The sequence below is a fragment of the Tursiops truncatus genome, chromosome 13 (assembly GCF_011762595.2).
Source record: "Tursiops truncatus isolate mTurTru1 chromosome 13, mTurTru1.mat.Y, whole genome shotgun sequence".
NCBI lineage: Eukaryota > Metazoa > Chordata > Mammalia > Artiodactyla > Delphinidae > Tursiops > Tursiops truncatus.
In genome coordinates this window covers 40,779,211-40,802,061 of record NC_047046.1, presented here as the reverse complement: position 1 = coordinate 40,802,061, position 22,851 = coordinate 40,779,211, and positions in this window count along the sequence as shown.

Here is a 22,851-nt window from a genome sequence, read left to right as displayed (position 1 = left end):
AGATATCAAGTTTTATTATAAAGCCACAGTAACTAAAACAGAGTAGTATTGGTGCAAAGACCTACAAAGAGATCAAAGGGACAGAATAGAATGTCCAGAAACAGATCCACACTTACACAGTCACGTGATTAATGACCAAGACTCTGCAATTCAGTGGGGAAGGGATCGTCTATTCAATAAATGGTGCCGGGGTAATTGAATATCTATATGGGAATAAAATGAACCTTGATCTATGCCTCAAACCAAACACAAAAATCAATTCCAGATGGATGATAGACCTAAAATGCAAAAGGAAAAGCAATAAAGCTTCTCAAAGATAACACAAGAGAATAACTTCCCAACCTGGGGGTAAGCAAAGATTTCTTAAACTGTACAACACACACACACACACACACAAAACAGTACCCATACAGGAAATAATTGCTGCATTAGACTTTATAAACAAAATTGGTTTCTTATCCAGAGTGAAAATTAGGAGCATTATTTGTAAGACATATACCTAATAAAGACCTCATAAAACAGTTGTCATGTGACAACTGAAGTGATGCTGCTATGGGTGGGGCACCTACAGCATCTGTTACAGTCCCTAAGCTTAGAGACACTTTTCATACCAAATGAAAGTGAGTAATAACCATCAAATAGGTAACATTTCTAATAGTGTTTTATAGGATAATTTCATCAAAGCCTAATCTTCTAGGGTTGATATATGAGAACCACCAAACATCGTATCAAATTTCTAAGTGTTAACATGGCTTGTTTCTGTTATTTGCTCCTTATCCATTTATCCATTCATGAGTTCAGCAAGCATTTATCTGAGGATTTGCAGTGAGTTTGAAGACGTTCTACATGGTAGAGGAACAAAACCAAATGGTACATGACCTGTGCCCACAAGGTCAGTCAGCCACTGCAGATGGGATGGTAAGAGCTCTGATAAACATCTACACAGATGCCAGGGCAACACAGAGAAAGAGCATGAAATCAGAGCAGAGGAGTCAGAGGCGGCTTCCAGGAAGAGATGCTTCTCAAGCTCAGTTTTAAACGACAAGTAGGAGGTAGTGAGATTCACATGCGGAACAAAGCGTTGCTGGTAGACAGAGCAGCATGAGCACAGAACCAAGGGCATCAGATGATGTAATTAATTGTGTATGCCCTTTAGCAAAAGCAATGTTTATGGCAAAGGAAAGAAGGTGGCCAGACCTAAAAGAGGGAGCATCTGTCGTGAGCCTTGTCTGTTCCAGACACGAGGATGCAAAGACGACTTACACATGGTCATGGCCCTTGAGGAACTGACTGCCCAGAAGGGGACATAGGCAGGGAGAGAAATAAGAATTAAAGAGGTGCAGTAACAGTGGAAGGTACAAAGTGGCATTTGAGCACAACTTCAACGTGATTCCTCAGGCTTTGACTGGTTCTAGCTCTCTGAGGCAGCAGTAAGTACAACAAAGTCTTCAATTCATTATCTCTGGTTGGGGACTAGGATTTCTCAGGACCTGTAAATTGGGAGTAATATGGGAAGAGTGTACCTTACCCTTTTCTATCTCTAGTTTTCACTCCAGCCCAGTTAATAGCACTTGAATCAAGTACCTTTGTCCCAGTAGGAGCCATTGCCAAGTGAACTGCAACGAGAATTTTAAGATTACTAAATCCACACCCAAAATCTTTCATATTTATCTAAAGAGCGTGTAATTATAAAGAAAATACATATCTTGGGAATGAATAATTGGATCATCAAATCCATCAAGTGTCATTTTATTCATTTTGCCCAAGTGTCTGTTTGAAACGATTCTAAGCAGTGTGACGTCAATATCTATTGGATGCCAACACTACACAGGGATGCATAAATTAGCCTCCACGAGAATTAATGGCACATAAATGTATCTCCATTAAATATGTTTCAAATTTACTTGTTATGCATTCACTAAATTTGTATATAGGCTTTTTAAAGTTACGTTTTTGGCCGAGTCTCATTTAAAACCACAAGATTTTTTTTTCTTTTTTGAAGATGGAGCAGAGCCCCACACCGGGACCGTGTATCTGGTGCTGATAGCGGGCAGCTCAGATTACCACCACCACGACACCCGGATGAGAGCACAAAGAGACCCGGCTTGTTCTAGGCTGCTCTGAATTACAGGCCCATTGTTAGTTCTCCGAGTGTTTCTCGGGCAATTCTTTCACACTGTTCTCTCTGAGGGTTGGTTCATCTGGACTTGATGAAGGAAGAACAATTTCAGGGCCAGAATCTGTAGTTCTATACAGCCTTTCACAGACCCCTGGAGGTCCAGGCACCATCGTGGTTGGCTCTTCCTCCACACCTGGAGACGGCTGGGCTAAATCCCTGTTACCCCACTGTACCCCATGTTCAGCCTTTCTCCCCTGTTCCTGTGGGGGGAACATATTTTTCCACTTTTACTTGATAAAGGAATCGTAATCATGTTTTAAAAAGAGGATTCCAAGTAGTTAAATTTTTTTAAATTAAGCAACTGTAGAAAGATAAAGAAAACTGCCCTTGATTAATCACCTAACAATTCATGTAGTCTTCACAAAACACACCAGTGAGGCAGGGATTTTTGGTTAAGTCTTGTGTAGGAAGCAGAGGTACTTAAAACCATGGAAACTGAAGTGGAAACTACATGGACTCAAAGCCTGGCTTCAGTGCTTCCTAGGTGTGTGACATTGGGCAAGTACCTTAACGTATCTGTGCCCTGTTTCCTCATTTATGAAACAGAAAAAAATTGTACTTTTTCCTAAGATTATTGTAAGGATTAAATAATGTCTTAAAAACACTTAGAACAGTACTTGGCATAGCAAGGACCCAGCCAGGAGTTACTGTTATTATGTCATTTTATGCAGGAGGAAACTGAAATGCAGTCAGTCCTAAAGTTACAGACATGTTCAAAATAGGATCAGGATTTGAACCCAGATCTGGATTGTTCACTCATTCATTAATTCAACAAGCTCTCTCCATTACCGATTGTTAGTTGTTATTGGAACACCACTCACCAAGGGTCTCTTGTCTTTCAGCACATCTTGCAAGTGCAGTACTAATTGTCCTTTGTTCTTAACTATCTATTTAAGGGTATTTATGAAGCAAGTACCCTTGGAAGATAGAGATAGTGCTTTCCCCTGGAGCAAAGGGTAGACATGCCTATTGTCCATGATAAAAGATTTAGGGTCCTTTCCTGTAATGCAAACTACTGCCCATACAGGCATCCCTCTGGGCCCACTGACACCTCCCCATGGGGCACTGGGGGCAAAGGGAACTGACACAAAAGTACTGATGCTCATGTGGCTCGCTGGCCATGCTACCTCTGAACCATGTCTTCTGTCAGCATCCACGAAACTCTGATAGGCTAACGTGTGAGCCCATTTGGGCTGCTATAACAAAATACCACAGATTGGGTGACTTATAAACAACAGAAATTAATTTCTCACATTCTGGAGGCTGGGAAATCCAAGATTGAGGTGTCAGCATGGTCATGTTCTGGTGAAGGCCCTCCTCCTGGTCCATAGGTGGTGTCTTCTTGCTGTGCCCTCACATGGTAGAAGGGGAGAGGGATCTCTTGGAAGCCTCTTTTGTTAAGGCACTAATCCCATTCATGAGGGCTCCCTCTTCATGACCTAAGCACCTACCAAAGGCCTACCTTCTAATACCATCATCTTTGAATGGGAGGATTTCAACATATGAATTTGGGAGGACACTTCCATAGCAGCAACTTGTTAGCTTGCCAAGTGTGGTAAAATCTCAGACTCTTCTCAGTTCTTGGTAGTATTGGTGATGAGAAAGGGACGCTGACAGACACCTGGCTTCGCTTTCTAGAAGAGGAAAAAGGGCCCTGCAGGCCACGTTTGAGGAAATGAGAGGACTCTCTGAGACATGTAGAATCCTCTCGCCAAAGTGGTGGGCAAATGGGGAGCAACAGATGTCAATGAATGTTTAGAGGATGAGGAGAAAGAGGTAGGATTGAACAAGCACCCAAACAGTGCCGAGGTTTTTCCTCACTCTCCTTCAGAGGAGTGGAAGAAGGATGTTGCCACTACAGGAGCGCAACAGCCCACAGCCCCAGGCAAAAGGCAACATGGCTGTGACTGCTGAGCATGGAGTCCCCAAAGCTGAAATGAACGGTGTCAACAATGAGTATGTGGAGCTTTCAGTGGAGTGAAAACATTAGAAGTTGGTTGGTTGAGCCAACCAACTTGGGAATGGGAGCAGGTGGCCACTGGAAAGTGAAAGTGAAGGCAAAGCCTTGCTTAGTGACCCTACCTGGCCCCTGGGCCATCCCTCTCTCTACCCTGACTGCAGCTACTTTAAAGTAAGATGATTTAAGGTGGGTTTAAAGGCCATGTGCACCCGTCTGAGTATACTAGGGAGTTTTGTGGAAAGAGTAGAAATCTAACTGTATGACACTGCTGGATATAGGCACTAAAGTCACTATTATACCTGGTCCCATGGGAGAAGCCAGGACCCAAATTCAACTGACGGGATCTGAGCAAGGTTAACGGTGAGCAAAAGAAGCTAAAGTGATCTTGAGTCTCAGTGACTCATGATTTTGCCTATTGGAGCCTCTGGTGAAGGGAAACAGCTTCCACTCAGAGGTGCCCCTTGGGGTTCTGGACTTGTCATCTCTCTGACCTGACTGCCAGCTACATCCTTTGGGGGAAGCAGCTATTAGCTTGCTACAGGGCTCTGGTCAAAACTGAACACCTGACTCACAGAGGGCTGTGATTCTCTGTATTCCTGTTTTAATGTGGGTCAACTAGAACTCAACAAGTAACAAGGTGAGAAGGTAACACCCCACTTGTCCAAAAAAAATGAAGTCAGCCTGGTACCAACAGCACCTTGGCTTTACATGAACGAATGGTAACCATCCCTTGGGAAAACTCTACTCCTCATTCCACCACCTGAAGCAAAGCCACTGGTTAGGGGGACCCTTGGTTCCTAGGTGTCCATGGGGACTGCTGGGGCTGTTCAACCTCCCTGCCAGCTACACAGAACTGGGATGTGACTGCTCTGCCCAGTGGGCAGAACGCAAAGCCATTCTCATATCTCCGGCCAGTACTCCCTTTGATGCACCAAATTATATTTTTCCTGACTCTTGGGCTATTGCCAATGGCTTAGCTGTCTGCTCTGCCATTTGGAAAACTAGAGGCTGGCAGATTAAAGACACTCCTCTTTGGGGCCATGAAATGTGAAAACATATCATGACTGCTAATCAAACCATCTGGGTCACTCCTATCGCTGCCTTCAGTAAGAGCCTGTGCTCTGACAGATCATCTGGAATCGAGTTTGTGGTTGGGTCTGCAGTGTCCAGATTGCCACCATTGTTGCCTGGATCCATCATCTTCCCAGACACAGCAACACATCCGCCATCATGGTCTGGGCACAAAGGAAAGGTCTCTGTGTTTCTGATGCATAAGCTACCACCGCATGCCAGACTTGTGACTCAGGCCAAAAGTTCCACCGTTTATCTCCCAGTGAGGAAGCCCACATTGCAACCCTCGAAGCTAATGTGTCATGTTTTTGGCTTTCTGGACCAATGTGGTCTGACAATGATGAACCTTTTACCGTAAAAACTACCTAGTTGTAGGCTAATTGTCAAGATATTCAACAGACCTTCCATGGTCCCTATCATTCACAGATATATGATACTGTTGAGACTTGAAAAGGTCTCCATCACCTCCTCCTGGCCCATATACTTTCTTAAGGCAATTTGGTCACTGAACGTGGCTGTTCCCAGAAAGGGATCATTTTCTCTTGTCCACTTTCTGGGTAATAATTAGGACGAAAATGGTTGGGGGGGTTACATAAACCTATTTTGAAAATTCTGGGTTCCACCTGACCATTCCTGGGCATGAAGCTCCCTTCTTTTTCCTAACAGAAATCCCAGGATTACCTGGTTGGTCCACCCTCTCGGTGGTAGCACAGGGCCTCAAACCTGATTCTAGTGTAGCCACCGTAATTCTCTCATTGGCTTGACACGGTCACAGAGCACAAGGATTCTGACTACTTGGCTGAGTGCCCTATTCACTGAGTCCCCCTACAGAGGCCCACGCATGCAAGGTGGGGGAAACGATGAGTCTCTAAGTTTTATTAAAAATGTCCTTGTGCCTCTCACACCTGACGCTCTGAATGAAACCTCTGGGTGTAAATAGGGGATAATTCAGAAAATTGATATGGCAGCTCCTGGAAAGGAACACACCACTTTTGTGTCTGTGTAAGGATAAAAACAACCTTGGCACTTGAGGAGAACATCTCAGAGTCCAGGAGGGATGGGGGAGTGAGGGACACTAATGATATTTGTCTTTCATAAACTCCCTGGACCCTTCTTCATGAAGGAAAACTCCTGGTGCTAACTTCCCAAACTACCTTCAATTCAACCAACTTCTAGGTCTCCTGTCCTCCACCAGATGGCTCTAATAAGTCTAGCAAAATAGCAGAGGTTGGCTCCAGTTCCTGCACCTCCCATGCAAACACTGAAGGTTTGGCACGCTCATGGAAAGTTCACCAGAAGCCAAGATGGTGTAAGAATGAGGGACAGGGCTTCCCTGGTGGCGCAGTGGTTAAGAATCCACCTGCCAATGCAGGGGACATGGGTTTGAGCCCTGGTCCGGGAAGATCCCACATGCCGTGGAGCAACTAAGCCTGTGCGCCACAACTACTGAGCCTGTGCTCTAGAGCCCGTGAGCCACAACTACCGAGCCTGTGCGCCACAACTACTGATCCCACGTGCCACAACTACTGAAGCCCGCGCACTTAGAGCCTGTGCCCCACAACAAGAGAAGCCACCGCAGTAAGAAGCTCACGCGCTGCAACGAAGAGTAGTCCCCGCTCGCCACAATTAGAGAAAGCCCACGGTGCAGCAACGAAGACCCAACGTAGCCATAAATAAATAAATAAATAAATAAATAAATAAATAAATAAATAAATAAATAAATTTATTTATTTTAAAAAAATGAGGGACAGATATTGTTAGGGGAAAATTCTCTGTGGGTCTCTAATGTTTCTGCACCTCTTGTGAGCAATGCACTAAATGCCTTCCTTCCAGACTATCTTCCTGGGTCTTTGTAAAACAAACAGACTTAGAAGATAGAGACTGTGTCTCCCTCCAGAGCAACAGGCAGATTTGCTCACAGTCATAGAAAACAAAGATAGCACCTTCCTCGGGAGCAAAAGGCAGATATGCTTACTGTCCATTATAAAAGATTCGAGCTCCCTATGCTCAGGAACCCTCTCCTGTGACATACTGGTCTGGGCCCATCCGCATCATCCCTATGGGATGTGGGGGCAGGGGGAACCGACACAGATATGCTAACCGTCATGCTGCTTCCATTCTGTGAGTAATAAAGTCCACTGTCTCTAACCCAGGAGTCTCGTGGCATCTGTGAGAATCCATGAAACTATGACAAGCTAACCTGTTAGCTTGCAAGTAGGTAGAAGCTCAGACCCCTATCATTCTTGACAGTCATGAAATATAATTTTGGATAAATCTTCCTCTCCAAAAAAAGAAAAGAAAAAGAAGGATTAAACATTGGGGAATTTGGTAACAATCTAAATGTTTCTAAGATATACCTACAAAGCCATTTCCAGTTTGTCTGCACTTTCCACTTTTCTTATTCATTCATTAATTGATTCATTCTTCAAATGTGTGTTGAATACTACTTAAAAGATGATATAGCAAAATACAAAACAGACAAGATTCTTACCCGCCAGAGGTTTGCAGTCTAATGGGGAAGGTAGCCATCAGTGATATAGTACTGGGATCATGGAAAACACTGGAAGGGAAGGGTGCTAAGAGAAAGAATATCAGAGGAGAACTGCATGTAGATTGGGAGGGCCAGAGAAGACATCACCATGGAAAGACAGTGAGTTGAGATATGAAAGACATGTGGCAGCCAGGAGGTGACAGAGTGGGGTAAAGCCAACCACCTGCATAAAGATCCTGAGGGGAGAGATCGTGGCATATCCCAGTGTGGTAGAAGGCAGAGGGGGCAGGAAAGAGAGGTGCAAGACGAAGCGAGGGACTGGGCAGAGGCCACATCCAGTATAGCCTTGTAATCCATCTTTTTTTTTTTAACATCTTTATTGGAGTATAATTGGTTTACAATGGTGTGTTAGTCTCTGCTTTATAACAAAGTGAATCAGCTATACATATATCCCCATATCTCTTCCCTCTTGCGTCTCCCTCCCTCCCACCCTCCCTATCCCACCCCTTTAGGTGGTCACAAAGCACTGAGCTGATCTCCCTGTGCTATGCGGCTGCTTCCCACTAGCTATCGGTTTTACATTTGGTAGTGTATATATGTCCATTCCACTCTCTCTGTCCCAGCTTCCCCTTCCCCTTCCCCATGTCCTCAAGTCCATTCTCTAGTAGGCCTGCATCTTTATTCCCATCCTGCCCCTAAGTTCTTCATGACCTTTTTTTTTTTTTTTTTTTAGATTCCATATATATGTGTTAACATATGGTATTTGTTTCACTCTTTCTGACTTAATTCACTCTGTATGACAGACTCTAGGTCCATCCACCTCATTACAAATAACTCATTACAAATTTTGTTCCTTTTTAAGGCTTGTGACTTTACCCTAAGACCTGTGGGGGTCATTAAAATGTAAGTCCCATAAGGAGATAGGGTAGAGTTTTACCTGTCTCATTCACTACAATTTCCTAGCACCTGGAACATTGCCTGGCACATAGTAGGTGCTCAATAAATATGTGTTCATTCCGTTGAAGGGGAAATACACAGTTTGCATTTCTGAAAGGTCACTTCGGCTGCTAAGTGGAGAATAGAGTGAAGAAGAACAAAGCAGGAAGACTAGTCACAAGGCGAGCGCACAGCCCAGTGACAAGTTCAGCAGCTTGGACTCGGGCGGTGGCAGGAGAGATGACCATGTGCCCCACCTGCCCACCACACACACACACACACACACACTTTTTAAAATCTTCTGTAGCCTTAAGGATCTATTCAACTTGAAAGATCATGGAGGACCATGAAATTCAATGTGAAACAATTGAAGATAATACGTTAATTGGTATAATACGTTATAATGGTTGGAGTCTTTGGGGTAATAGCTAGTTGTGTGTAGTAAGTGGTACCGGCAGATAGATAGAAAGAAGAAAACTTGCTCTCAAGACAAAGAGAGTAATGGTAACTGAGACCATGTGCAGTAAAACTTCTGGCCTCAGGAGAATAAACCCCATATCATTCCTCCCCCGAGACTTTATTCAACTCTCTCTCCAGCCTGACTGCCCCTTGCTTCCTGCAGGCCTCAGTGAGTTGGAGCCTCACTGGTCATTGCAGGTGCCCTTTTGCTCCTGTGAGGAAGGCAGGTGTTGCGTGTGTGTGTGTGCTCTGCCCGTCTGGCATCCTGGGAAGGAAGGCTCCTTCCATGAGCTTAGGAAGCAGAATGCTGAGTGTGGAGGCAGGGCTAGAAGAGAGGGGCACTGCAGGTGAGAAAATAGGACAGCGCCCCTCCAGCTCACACAGCGTCCGTGCTCCCGATGTCACCCGCCACGGTGTCAAGCACGGCAATTCATAGAGCAGAAGCTGCGGAAGAACTGGCCAAGGTTATTCTGGTGCCACGGTGGTCTCATTCTCCCAGCCCAGATGGCCAGGAATGCTACGAGGCAGAGAACTCTGCTCCCGGCGGAGCGCAGAGCACTTGGCACTGCTTAAATCATGACCACTCATGCCCACGTGGACAGGTTGGCCTCCCTGTCTGAAGGGCAGGGGATAGGCAACGGGCCTGGAGAGGGAGTTCTCATTGAGAGACAGGGGAACGGCTGTTCTAGTCCTTTCTTAGCCCTGCTAGGGATGCCCACAGCCCTGGAGGGGGCTGAGCAGGCAGGAACACCTGCAAAAAGCAAACAGGGCAAGGATTTCAAGATCTGCATCGTCTGACAGAATAATGCTGATGGAAGTCAGCCACCAGTGGTCATTCATTTTAAATGCTTTTTACAAAAGGAAGAAAAAGAAACTGTCTACAGTTCTATGCTAACAATAGTTCTCTCAAGAAAGAGCACTAAACTAACATATATTCTTCTTGTTTTTCACGGCATGGACAGCATTTTTATATACATGGCTACCTCATTTCAAGGCTTTTGATAAATAATTAGTTTAGCTGACATATCCACTCCCAACTCACTCAGAGTAAGTGGAGAATAGAATTACTACTAGTGCCCTTAAATTTGCCTTTGAGTGAAAATTGTTTTCACCATGTCTAAGATGTTGGACCGATATTCTACATACAATCCTCACTATTTTGAAGGACCGAGGCTATGCTTTGTTCCTTCTCATCCAGTCTTAAATACCTCCAACACCCAGGCAGCCTTAGCCAATATGGATAATGACACATGTCCCAAAAGGGCAGCCTCTTCCTCTCACCAGGGTTTCCACGGAAAAGTTCTGCACCCAGACCCTAGGCAGGGTTCCCAGGCCCAGTTACTTACCCAGAGTCCCCGTGAGTGGACCTTCACAGTCCTCACTGTGTGGACATCCTGGTTTCATAAGTGTACAAAGATTTTCAGAACCGTTTACTGGCTCTTGTTGACATCAAAAGTGAAGGGACATAGACAACTTTGAGAAAGAAATTAACAAGGGCATCTGTCAGCAGTTGTTTAGTTGTTTTCTTTATCTAGGACCTGCCCTGCTTGAAACTTTTTCTCCAGCCCCTCTTACTTCACACTAGATGCCTGCCTCCTTGAGAGGCCTTTCCAACCCTTCTTGGCAAGGCTTTAGATACATGGCAAACGCATAGGAGATCTGCACTCTACTCATGCAAGCTAAAAGGTTATTAGGTGTGTTTGATGCCTCATTTTATATGTCAACTTAACTGGACCCAGGACATGCCCAGATATTTGGTTAAATGTTATTTCTGGGTGCATCTTGTGCCTGTGCGGGTGTTTCTGGATGAGACTAACATTTAAACCAGTAGGACGAGTAAAGCCAGTTTGCCATCCCAATGTGGGTGGGCCTCATGGAATCCTTTGAAGGCCTGAATAAAATAAAAGGCTGAGTACGAAAGAATTTTCTCTTTTGAGCTGGGACATTAGTCTTCTCCTGCCTTTGGACTTGGACTTGGAGTAACATACACCATTGGCTCTCCTGGGTCTAGAATTCTCAGCCTCTGTAATCGTGCGAGCCAATTCCTTAAAATAAATCTGTTTGTTTACAGACTGATTGACACACACACATACTATTGGTGGCTGAGAGCCCTGACTAGTACAGCGTGCTACTCTGTTTTTTGAAAAACATCTTCAATAGCTTCCTCTAGACAAGTGGCACAAACTAAAATGCCTATAAACAAACCCAGATGAGCAGAGCAACAAGAGAAAGGATGCTGACTACAGGTTCCAGCCAATCTCCTCTCCAGCTGACTTTTTCCGTGTCACATTGAAGGCACCATCGGGGCCAGATTTTTCCATTTCTTAAGAGAAGTAAAAAATCCGGATATTCTTGTCAATGTTGGCAACTCCTTCAAAAACTTTCAGAAGCCCACATGAGCCAACCTGCCCAGTCTGTGGCCCAGATCTATTCCTTGGCTGCCGGCGTGCAGTCTCCGCTTTAGGGAGATGTGGGGAATCTTTCTGGATGGAAGGAAGGCACGTGTTTAGAAATATTTTCCTATTTCAAAACTTGGAGCCGCTGCAACGACTGCTGCACAACAACATTAATTCGTGCATTGATTGTTTATCTCAGGCTTCTATTCAGAGCAACTTCCCTGCATGTTTACATTATCCCACGAGACCACTGAGGGAAAGAAAAGAGAGCAGGTATTATAATCCCTATATCTGTTTTTTTTCAATGGAGTTAAAGACTCTTTAGATGGTGTGCCTCCCAGAAAAGTGCTAGAAAGAGTTGCACAATTCCAACTAAACTCCAGACCCTATACTCTCCCCCCAAATATGAACTTTACATTAATCATTCCTGATGCATGTGGTTCTTTCTATCCTTCCACAGCACATTGACATTTGGTTAAAAATGGTATACATGCTGGAGAGAAATAGACATAAATATTAATTTCAGTAACACCCCCATGGATAGCTTAAAACATGTTTTTCCTTACTACTCAGCCATAAGAAAAGAATGAAACAATGCCATTTGCAGCAACATGGATGGACCTAGAGATTATCATACGAAGTGAAGTAAGTCAGACAGAGAAGACAAATACCGTATGATATCACTTACACATGGAATCTAACATATGACAGAAGTGAAGTTATTTACAAAACAGAAACAGACTCACAGACATAGAAAACAAACTTATTGTTACCAAAGGGGAAAGGGGGTAGGGGAGGAACAAATTAGAAGTTTGGGATTAGCAGATACAAACTACTATATATAAAAGAGATAAACGACAAGGTCCTATTGTAGAGCACAGGGAACTATATTCAATATCCTGTAATAAGCCATAATGGAAAAGAATATGAAAAAGAATATATATATATATATATATATAAAAAACTGAATGTCTTTGCTGTACACCAGAGACTAACACAACACTGTAAATCAACTATACTTTGATTTTAAAAAAAACATATTTTTCCTATACATTGTTTGATCTTTTTTTCACTTTGGCCATTATACATTTTTCTTTTAAACTCAGGGTTGCTCTTTAAGCATATCTTCACTCTTTTTCAACCTCCAAATCCCATTAAGCTGTGCCTCCAGCACCCGAAGGAGTTGGGCAAGGTGTAAAGGAATGCCCAGATGGCTCTGAAGATGTTTATTATAGGGCCCTCCATTGTATTCAAATTAATGGCACTACATTAGCATGGGGTGCCCTTTGGTGCTCATTTGTTCCTGCACTCCGGGGGTTAAAGGAGCCTCCTGCTCTCCAGATGTTCGGTAGCTCTTGTAAATGAAAGATTAGCGATTTTTTGCTGCCGCTGCTATTTCCTCTATTCCCTTTTAAAGCTGATATTTTCTTTAGGAACGTGCTTAGTGTCTGAGTCAGAAGAATCTCCTCCCTGAGGAATATCAATCAATAGCACACGCAAGAAGAAGGACATAATGCAGAAGAGGTAGACATGGTCTGTATTCATTTGTTGACTGCGATACTCTTCCCGTGACTGATGTGTGCGTCCTGTGGTTGCACTCCACCCTTTGAAATGCAGATCAAATACACGTGACATTTTTCTCGGCTAAAAACAAAAACCAAGACCAAAAAAAAAGAAATCTTTCACTCATTTTTTCTTTGGCAAGGATATACAAATATCTTTTGTTAGTGCTATGACAACAATATCAACTTTATTTTCAAATCTGGCCTAACTTCCCTCTAAGCAAGAGGTGTAAGTGTCTGAAATCCAACTCAGAGCTGCCACCAACAATGTCTTCCCAGGAGAGAAATAAGAAAATACCCAAGATGGATTCCAATAAATGAATGCCAGTGTAACACCTACCATGCTTGTCTTTTGTGCACAGAGACACTCCCCGGATCCTGTTGTTCCAAGAGCTGCTCGAGCGTTGAATAAGCAGAGTTCCAACAAGACGGAAACGTCTGCCTCTGTTGGGGTCGATCAAGCTGTTCTCTTGCTACAGCTCAGCCAGGATTTCTCTACTCTTAGCAGAATTACCACATCTCACAACTTGTCCTAACTCATTTCCAATGCTCTGGTCACCAAGCAGGGACAAAGAGATAGACCAACCTATATAGAAAAGGAAAGCCTGGTGGACACCATTCGTCTTGGTACCACACTTTTTTTTTTTTTTTTTTTTTTTTTTGCGGTACACGGGCCTCTCACTGCTGTGGCCTCTCCCGTTGCGGAGCACAGGCTCCGGACGCACAGGCTCAGCGGCCATGGCTCACGGGCCCAGCTGCTCTGCGGCATGTGGGATCTTCCCGGACCGGGGCACGAACCCGCGTCCGCTGCATCGGCAGGCGGACTCTCAACCACTGCGCCACCAGGGAGGCCCACCACACTTTTGACAATGGAAATGAAAGTAGCAGAGAGGCTGAGGGGGAGCCACTGGCCCTCAGGAGTGGCATCACTGATGGAATCTTTATTGGAGTTTGACCTCTTGCAAACCCTGGACTATTCAACATGACCCTCCTCTGAGGTAGATAATATGGAAGAAGTCTGAAGACGGCAGTAACACCTCACATCTTAATACAAACATAGCCCAATCTCAAGGATGGGAGCCTCAGTCACAGAAACATGAAATAATGTTTTTGAAAGAAGACTAGAGATGAATATTTATAATATACATGTAAGGTTGAGAGCTTCAAGGATGCCAGCTCAGAACGAATTGCTATGGCCACTACAGGGAAGGAAAATCTCTTTCCTTCTACACCCCCTAATTTCAACAACTGGGGCTTGAGAATCAAGCTGATAAAAGATAGATTAACAAGAGGAAAAAAATGTGTCATAAGGTACTTACATGCTGGAGTTTCACAAAGAAATAAGACCCAAAGAAGCAGCCAGATGACTGAGATTTATATACCATCCTAGGCTAAATAAAGGAAAAGTGGGTGAGCTTCTAGATGGGGGGGAAATGTACGATAAATATGGGTTACCTGTCTTGCAGATAAGAGTCTCAAGTGATAAGCCCTGTCACTGGGGAGTAGCTCTCTGAGCCATCTTTATAAATGGAAATTTCCTTAACAATAGAGGAAATTTGAACTTTATTTTTAGGCACTAAGGCACTATTTTATTGCATCTGCTGGTTCTCAATTGCTTTTAGCTCAAAATAATCCTTAGGTCAAGGTGGCCCATCTTGGGGTGGCTTATTCTGGTACCCTTTACCCCCAATGCCACTAGCAGGGTCAGGATGCTGCCCAGGGAGGGCCTTCTGAGGGGAAGGTTTGTGCTTTCCTCTAAGGCACACTTACTGCCAGCCAGTGAGAGGGAAAGTTGCAGTGCAGAAGTAGACAAGAGGAAGACCAACGGAGGGGGTGAGAAAGTCTTGAAGGCACAGGGGTCCGGGGGAAAGGATACTGAGCCATGAGCGAGAAAGGAAGAAACATCTAGAGCAGAGTGGAGAGCCTCAGCTTCTCCCTCTCCTACAAGGCTTACTATGGGAGGAGTCTCCCACCAGCCCTCTCCAGCATGTCTAGGGCTTGGAGCATGTGCCTGGCTGGTGGGCATTCCACTGATCTATCCAATGAAGTGCATCATAGAGGTTAAGCTGATGGAGAAGATTTAAAGGGAAACCAAGAGGAGGTAATGAGATGGAAACCAGAGAAGAAAAAGGCAGTGGTCAAGGATGGATAGGAAGGTACAAAAATAAGGTCCCCCTTACAAAGATCTCAGAAAGAAGAATGCCTTCAATAGTTCAACTTAATAGGTTCTTAATAGGTAAGAACAAGGACAAGCAAACTCACCTTAAAGAAACAGAATTGCATTAAGCTAGCACAAGAGATTAAATATATGAATACTGCTATAGAAAGAATGTTTAAAGCAAAAGGAGATTGCCTGGCAAGAGAAATTGCGAAGAGGTAAGTCAGCTTAGAATGGAATCCATGCATTTGTATGGAAACAGATCAGAACTCCAAGAACTAAGAGACCCAAGTCCAAGTTTGCCTGCTCCCATGAGGAGAATGAATGAATGAGTCTTCACCTGTGAGTTGTGAGGAGTCTTGCAACCCTTCAAGCCCCAGCATCCTTCACCCCAATAACCTACCTCACACTAGCACATGAACCCTGGGGCTTCCAGAAATTGCCATGGAGATGATGCAAGCTTGTTACTGGCTGCAGGTGTAGTGGACACTGCTCTCCCCAAGGTCACTTCTTACTCTCCAGGTGGAAAAGCACATGCTGATGTCCTGCTTCTCTTCTCAATTTTCATTAGTAGAGAAGGTAGGAAATGATTGTCAGAATTCAACAGTGCCCAATCCAAACCCTTTCACTTACTGCTAGGGAATGAATGCTAGAGCATCTCAAAGCAGCAGGCAAGACCTAGTGCTCTCCTCTCCATTTGACAACCAAGCAGCCAACATCACTAGCATTTGACAGGCACATCTCTGTTCAAGTACTTCCAAACCACTACCACCACCCTCCAATGATAGTGGGAGTTTAACCTGATACTTGTCACTTGCTCCATTAGTAAACTGGTGTAAATAATCAGATAATGAGAATTGGTGTTTTATTTTTACTTTGGTCCTAGAATTCTTCCCCTTCTCTGTTCATTCTAGCAAGAAGTGGATGCAGTCCCTGGTTCGCTTACAAGTTTTGAAACCAAAACTGTGTGAGCACAGAAGTGCCAGTGGATTGACTTCCTTCCCTTCTCTGAAGCAAAAAAAGTAATAGAAGGAGGAGGAGGGAGAGAGGTGATGAAATATCCAGTTCAGCCTAAAGAGGCTTTGCTCTGCCAATGGTTCAGATCTCAAGAAGATCCTTCAGAATAGAATGAATTTATTTAGCTCGAGCTTGCAACACCTAGCATAAATGGTTTTATCCACCTACCAGACTCTAAATGGCTTCCGTCCCGGGTGCCAATCCTATGCCAGAGAGAAGTTACCACAGTTAAATGACCAAGTGAAGCACTATCTTCCATCCTTCCACTAAGTTTCTGAGGCTCTGCCCACAGAAGGACCCCAAAAATGTCAGGCACAGAAATGCCCTCAGCGGGACACAGAGACTCTATGGACACAATTCAAATAATGAAAAATACACGTTGCTGATTTCATAACATAAGTATCTGCCGATCTTAATACTACATACATTCCAGACAAATGGGTTCTCTCACGTGATGATGATGATGAAACAGAGTTTATAAAGACAGAATAAGAAGGAGTGGAAATCCCTTCCGTGTTGGGCAGCAGCATGTTATTTGAGCCACCTTGCTTTCTTTACCCACTGCACTCTCCCCCAGCTCCTGTAAGTCCTGTTGACATAAACTAGTTAGCACCTGACATCCCCCAGGCATGGCAATTCAGCAAGTATTTCAGGACAGGTACAGAACCTAACTGTATTCATCCAGAAAGACACCTGGGATTGACTTCCTTGATTTTGACTGTAGAGAGAGAGAGACAGGGAGGGAAGGAGAGAAAAGAAGAAGATGAAGAAGAAGATGAAGAAGAAGATGGAGGAGGAGGAGGAGGAGAGGAGGAGGAAGGGGAAAGAGAAGGGAAAAGGGAAGAAGAAGAAGAAGGGGGGGGGAGGAGGAAGGGAAGGAGAAAGAGTAGGAAAAGGAGAAGAAAAAACCCTGAGTGTGTATGCATGCACACTCTTTTCTCTTCCCCTCTATTCCTCTCTCATATGGAGGTAAGTAGTCAGTCCAATGGCACTGGCAGCCATTTTGTGACCATGAGGGGAGCCAGGTTTAAGATGAAGCTGATAATAACCAGAAAGAAGGAAATAAATGGGTTCTGGTTTATACTATTGGACCATTGGAGACACACTGATGATACCCTACTTACAGACTGTGTAAATATAGGAGCCAAAAAATTGGAGTTTCTGTCCCTTGGAACCAAAAACATCTCTACTGATACTCAGGATACAAGTTAGAACAGTATGTATTTGGACCTCATATGAGAGGGAAACACTTTCATCACTTCTAATGTTAGCTCCACCTTCGAAGAGGGAGAGAAGCAAGGAGGAGCGAATGGAAAATCATAAGGTCCACCCACCTGCCGGTGCCTTTCCAGCCCTCTCTCTTTTCATTAAACTGGAGAAACAGTAGTGTGGTAATAAAGAGGGAAGGAACAGAATGGGAGGGAGGATATAGGGAAGAGTGCCAATTGGATTGTGTGAGCATCATCCCTGGGCTGCCCTGGAGCTGTCCATATGGGCATAAACTGATTACATGAAGGGACTTCCTGGATTGCAGCCACTCTTCTGAGCCACATACTTAAAAGTATAAATATTAGTGTATAAAAATGGGCTTAATGTGTTTGTACAAATAAATGTGATGTGTCACTAGCTTTGTTATTTGTAAAATCAGAAACTGCAAGCATTTGTTTCCCAAAAGAGAGCTCTGTCCCGCACGTCATGTGAACAAACTGGGCCACGTTAACATCCTCCCTGCCTAAATGCAGAGAATCTGAGGGGCGGTCAAAATCGTTGAGATTGCTGGCTCAGACTTCACATGACCAGGGTAAACAAAACCTCCATCCAAGCAAGTAAAAACTTGGTTTGCTTTATTTCCCTGCCTTCCCATCACTACAGTCAAATCTTCAAGCCAAGATGCCTTTCAAACACTTCCTAAGGACTTCAACTCTTGTTTTTTTCCCTAGTGATCACGAATGCAGTCACTTCATACTGTCTCCAATAGATACTACATTATTTTCCCTTTATTATAATTGACACCTAAGTAAACTTATCTTCAAACAAATTGGTTTTCTTTTACAGCTAGGACATGGGAAATCCATCTGTCACTTAGTGAAAGTAGAAACTCGCGTGAAACTTGTAAAACAGGATGGCTGCCCAAAGGCAGAAAGAAACTTGTGAGAAAATTGCAAGGCAAAAACTTTTCAAGACAAAGTCAGTAAGTGCTATTTGTGTAGGCCAAGAGTCATCCCCCAAATTCGGAGACACTAAGAAAGATGGAGAAGAAGGGAGAGGAGAAGGAAGAGGAGAAAAAAGGAAACTTAAGAAATAGGCAGGAAAGTCTCTCTTAGAGAGAGATGGAGAAATTATCACTTTTTTTCCCCACAATTGGCTGATCGGCTAGGACAGAGATTTGAATAGCTTCAAGCCATCCCTTTCATGCTCTCAGTTAAGTCACCTAAGGACTAAAAATGCAAGTTTCTTGCCCTGTGGGAGGAAACTTGGCCTTGCTCTTTTTTCTACCACTAGACAAAAAGTATGTGAAACCATTATTGATGCAGGAATTAAGTTATCATGATTTTGGAGAACTTTAAAATAGCCTAGGAGAATACTCAGTGCTGAAGTCTTACTTTCCACTAATCCTCCCCATTTTCTTCCTTCATTGGCATTTTCTTGGCTTCCTAACCCCTGTTCCTTCCTCTGTGTTTCTTCTTTTCCTGTCCTACGTGTTGTAGATCACCTCCGGGCAGCTCTCACATCTCACTCCATTGTGCAAGCTGCCCACGCTGAGCTGAGCTGCAGTAAGATGGGTCCGTGCGCGTGTGTGACAGGCACCGCACACAGCACACACACACCACACCATACACACGCCACCGTGTACACACACCACACACACACACACGCCACACCATACACACACCACACACATACACACGCCACCGTGTACACACACCACACCACACCACGTATCACTCACACACCACACAAAAGTACACACACACACCACACCATACGCACACACTATACACACACCACACCACATGCACATATCACACACACCACACACATACACATGCCACCGTGTACACACGCCACACCACACCACACAAAAGTACACACACACACCACACCATACACACACCACACCATACACACACCACCATGTACACACACCACACCACATATCACACACACACCACACAAAAGTACACACACCATACACACACACCACACCACGTATCACTCACACACCACACAAAAGTACACACACACACCACACCATACACACGCCACACCATACACACACCACACCACATGCACATATCACACACACCACACACATACACATGCCACCGTGTACACACGCCACACCACACCACACAAAAGTACACACACACACCACACCATACACACACCACACCATACACACACCACCATGTACACACACCACACCACATATCACACACACACCACACAAAAGTACACACACCATACACACACACCACACCACGTATCACTCACACACCACACAAAAGTACACACACACACCACACCATACACACGCCACACCATACACACACCACACCACATGCACATATCACACACACCACACACATACACATGCCACCGTGTACACACGCCACACCACACCACACAAAAGTACACACACACACCACACCATACACACATCACACCATACACACACCACACCACATGCACATATCACACACCGCACACACACACACACACACACACACACGCACTTCTCGCTTTCTCCTGCCCTGGACAGCTGCAGGGATCTCTGGCTGAATCTCGGTGAAACAGGGGCAGGGAGCCCTCCTACCAAATCGCCTCAGCCCGGGGCACAGGCCTATGCACCGCAGCAGCAAGCCAGCAGCTCCCCGTGTGGGTTCTCACCGTGCCCCAGGCTCCATCCGCTCCATCACCCTGCCTTACCCCACGTATTCATCGCCCCCCCCAAAGAAGGGGGTGCTTCTCACTAACCCCTTCCTGCCATTGAGCAAAGTACAACTCCAGGCAGTAAGGATTTGCCAGGGTCACAGAGCTGGCAGGTGGAACCCAGTCTGTGTGCTCCAGAGCACAGACGCTTTCCTTCCAAGCTCCCTGTGCAGCCACGCCCTGAGCAGTGGCTGTGGAGGCAGCCAGGAAAGGGCCGAGGTTGAGGGTGTCTTAGGGCAGCAGACTCTTTGGACAGAAACCACAAGACGCTGGGCATCCCCACGGAGAATGAGTTTGTTCAGCTCACACCCAGAGCTCACGCCCGGCCAGAGCCCTGAAGAGTCACACTCACTGTTTCCATCACACCCAAAGCCAGGTGCGCCCTGGGGGTGGGGGGTCCCCCCTCTATTCACCACTGGGGGAGGCTCCACGTGGCAGGCTGGGAACCACAGCACTCCCCCGTGTGCACAGCCAGGCACTTGGCTCCCAGGGCCGGATTACCTAGGAATATTAGAATAACTGAAGATCAGAGCTGTTTTCTTCCCCAGCCCACTTCTCTCTTAAGAAAGGTCAAAATAAAGTTATTTCATCCAAAACATTTTTTAAAAAAGCAAAATGTCAAGCAAGTTAGGCATTTTTAAGTAACATTATTCTGCATTAATTCCCCCGGGGTGTCTTAAAAAGAGGCAAAGTGCTTCTCTTTCATACCTATTTTCTCACACTGTTCTCATGGTTATTATTATGGTTCACTCAACACTCAAATGGTAACATTTAAATTGATCAAGCATAAAAACAGACAGAAGCTCTGTCCCGAGAACCTCCCCAACCTGAATCAGAGACAGCAGCTGAGACGGGGGCACCGGAAAGTCAGTGGTGGGAACCCTGCCCTTCCCTCTTCTGTGCACCGTCTAAAGAAGGAGCCATGTGGGGCTCACCTTTCAGGGCAGACAGAATGGTCTTCTTTATCTATAAAGGAGCCACTTAGATCGACCAGACTGGCCACAGGATGTCACTGTTACTCCACACACACAATAGCAAGCCAGCCTTTCCATCAGGGGTTGGATCCAGACGGGACCCGGGCTCCCCTTCACCTCACCTCTCACAGAACTGTCATCCCTTCAGGTTTGCTCCAAAAGCACATTCCCTATAAAAGCCGCAAGCCTGCCCCATTGTCTGCATGTCTATATTGTTCTGTATCAAAGGATGAAAGGAAGAGAAACAGACATGAGAAGAAGAAAAGGACCACTGTGGTCTCTCACATCACAGGTTCTCCAAGAGCTGGACTTTGAACATGTATGACCTTCGATAAAAGCAATGGTCTTTTAATATATTTTTTAGTGTTTTATAAGGATAAGAACATCTTTTGCTTATTTTCATTTTCTCAAATTTCTGGAAAGGATATGGAATATTTAAGCAATTTTTACACCATCTTAACTCTTCGTAGGTATGCTTCTTTGTATTCTACTGAAATGAGGCCAGTGCTCGTTAAATACTCTTCCTTTACCCCAACAAACCTGCCTCTACACACCACCGGCTCTTCCAACGTCTCCTACACTCCTGGGCAAGCCAAGGGCCAGAGAAGAATGTGTGCTCTGGAGCTGGCAAGCTAACGGCATCTCACTTCTGGCATAACAAAGCTCTTATCGGGGAACACGCCAGGAGCCATTGCTGGAGCAGGAGAATCACCTTCTATTCACGGCTGCCAGCTGTTCTTCCTTCCCTGTTATAAACCCTCTGAGGGATGCTTTGCTCTTCACGCCACCTCCAAGTCCAGTCCCCCTGCCATTTTCTACTGGTAGCCTCAGCATATATTCCACACAGCAGTTGGCATGAAAAGGTTAAAAATAAAACCTTAGACTAACATAGCCAATGGGAAGGCATAATTGGGGTAGTCGGGGAGCTTGTTAATAATGCAACATAAAAGGCAATCACAGAATAAAGGTGCTTTGAGTCATAGAGAGGGAGAAAGACTTTTGCCTTAAAAAGGTGACTGCTTGGAGCTTCCCTGGTGGCGCAGTGGTTGAGAGTCCACCTGCCGATGCAGGGGACATGGGTTCGTGTCCCGGTCCGGGAAGATCCCACATGCCGCGGAGCGGCTGGGCCCATGAGCCATGGCCGCTGAGCCTGCGCGTCCGGAGCCTGTGCTCCGCAACGGGAGAGGCCACAACAGTGAGAGACCCGCATACCGCAAAAAAAAAAAAAGGTGACTGCTTCATAACTTAACCTTTCATGTCATTAGTCAAGGCAGTGGAAACCCCTCTGCCACGGGTCACCCCATTTTAGCCATACCGCAGCAGCAGAAAGAATTAAAACAAGTAAAGCAGGCCGCTTCTTGTGAGCAAGCATTTAAGAAAGGAAATTTGATGTTCTTCCACCATTTGCAAGGATGTGTGCAGTAGCTAGAGCTACAGAAATACAGTTGATGGAGGCTTTGTTAATTTCCACACTGCATTAAGTATATTAATCTTGGTATAAGAGAGCCATCGCTCTGACTGAACTGGCTTAGACAGTGAGAGGAGTGGACTGACATGAGATATAGGAGAAAATCAGTAGGCTAAAGAGAAGCACACAATGCACAAGTAGCACTCAGACTGGGACGACCACCTCAGCTAACCGTGCGTTAGGATTTTAACAATTCCCCGTTGACAATAGCTTGGAATGAATGTCAGAATAAAATCAGCCTAATACT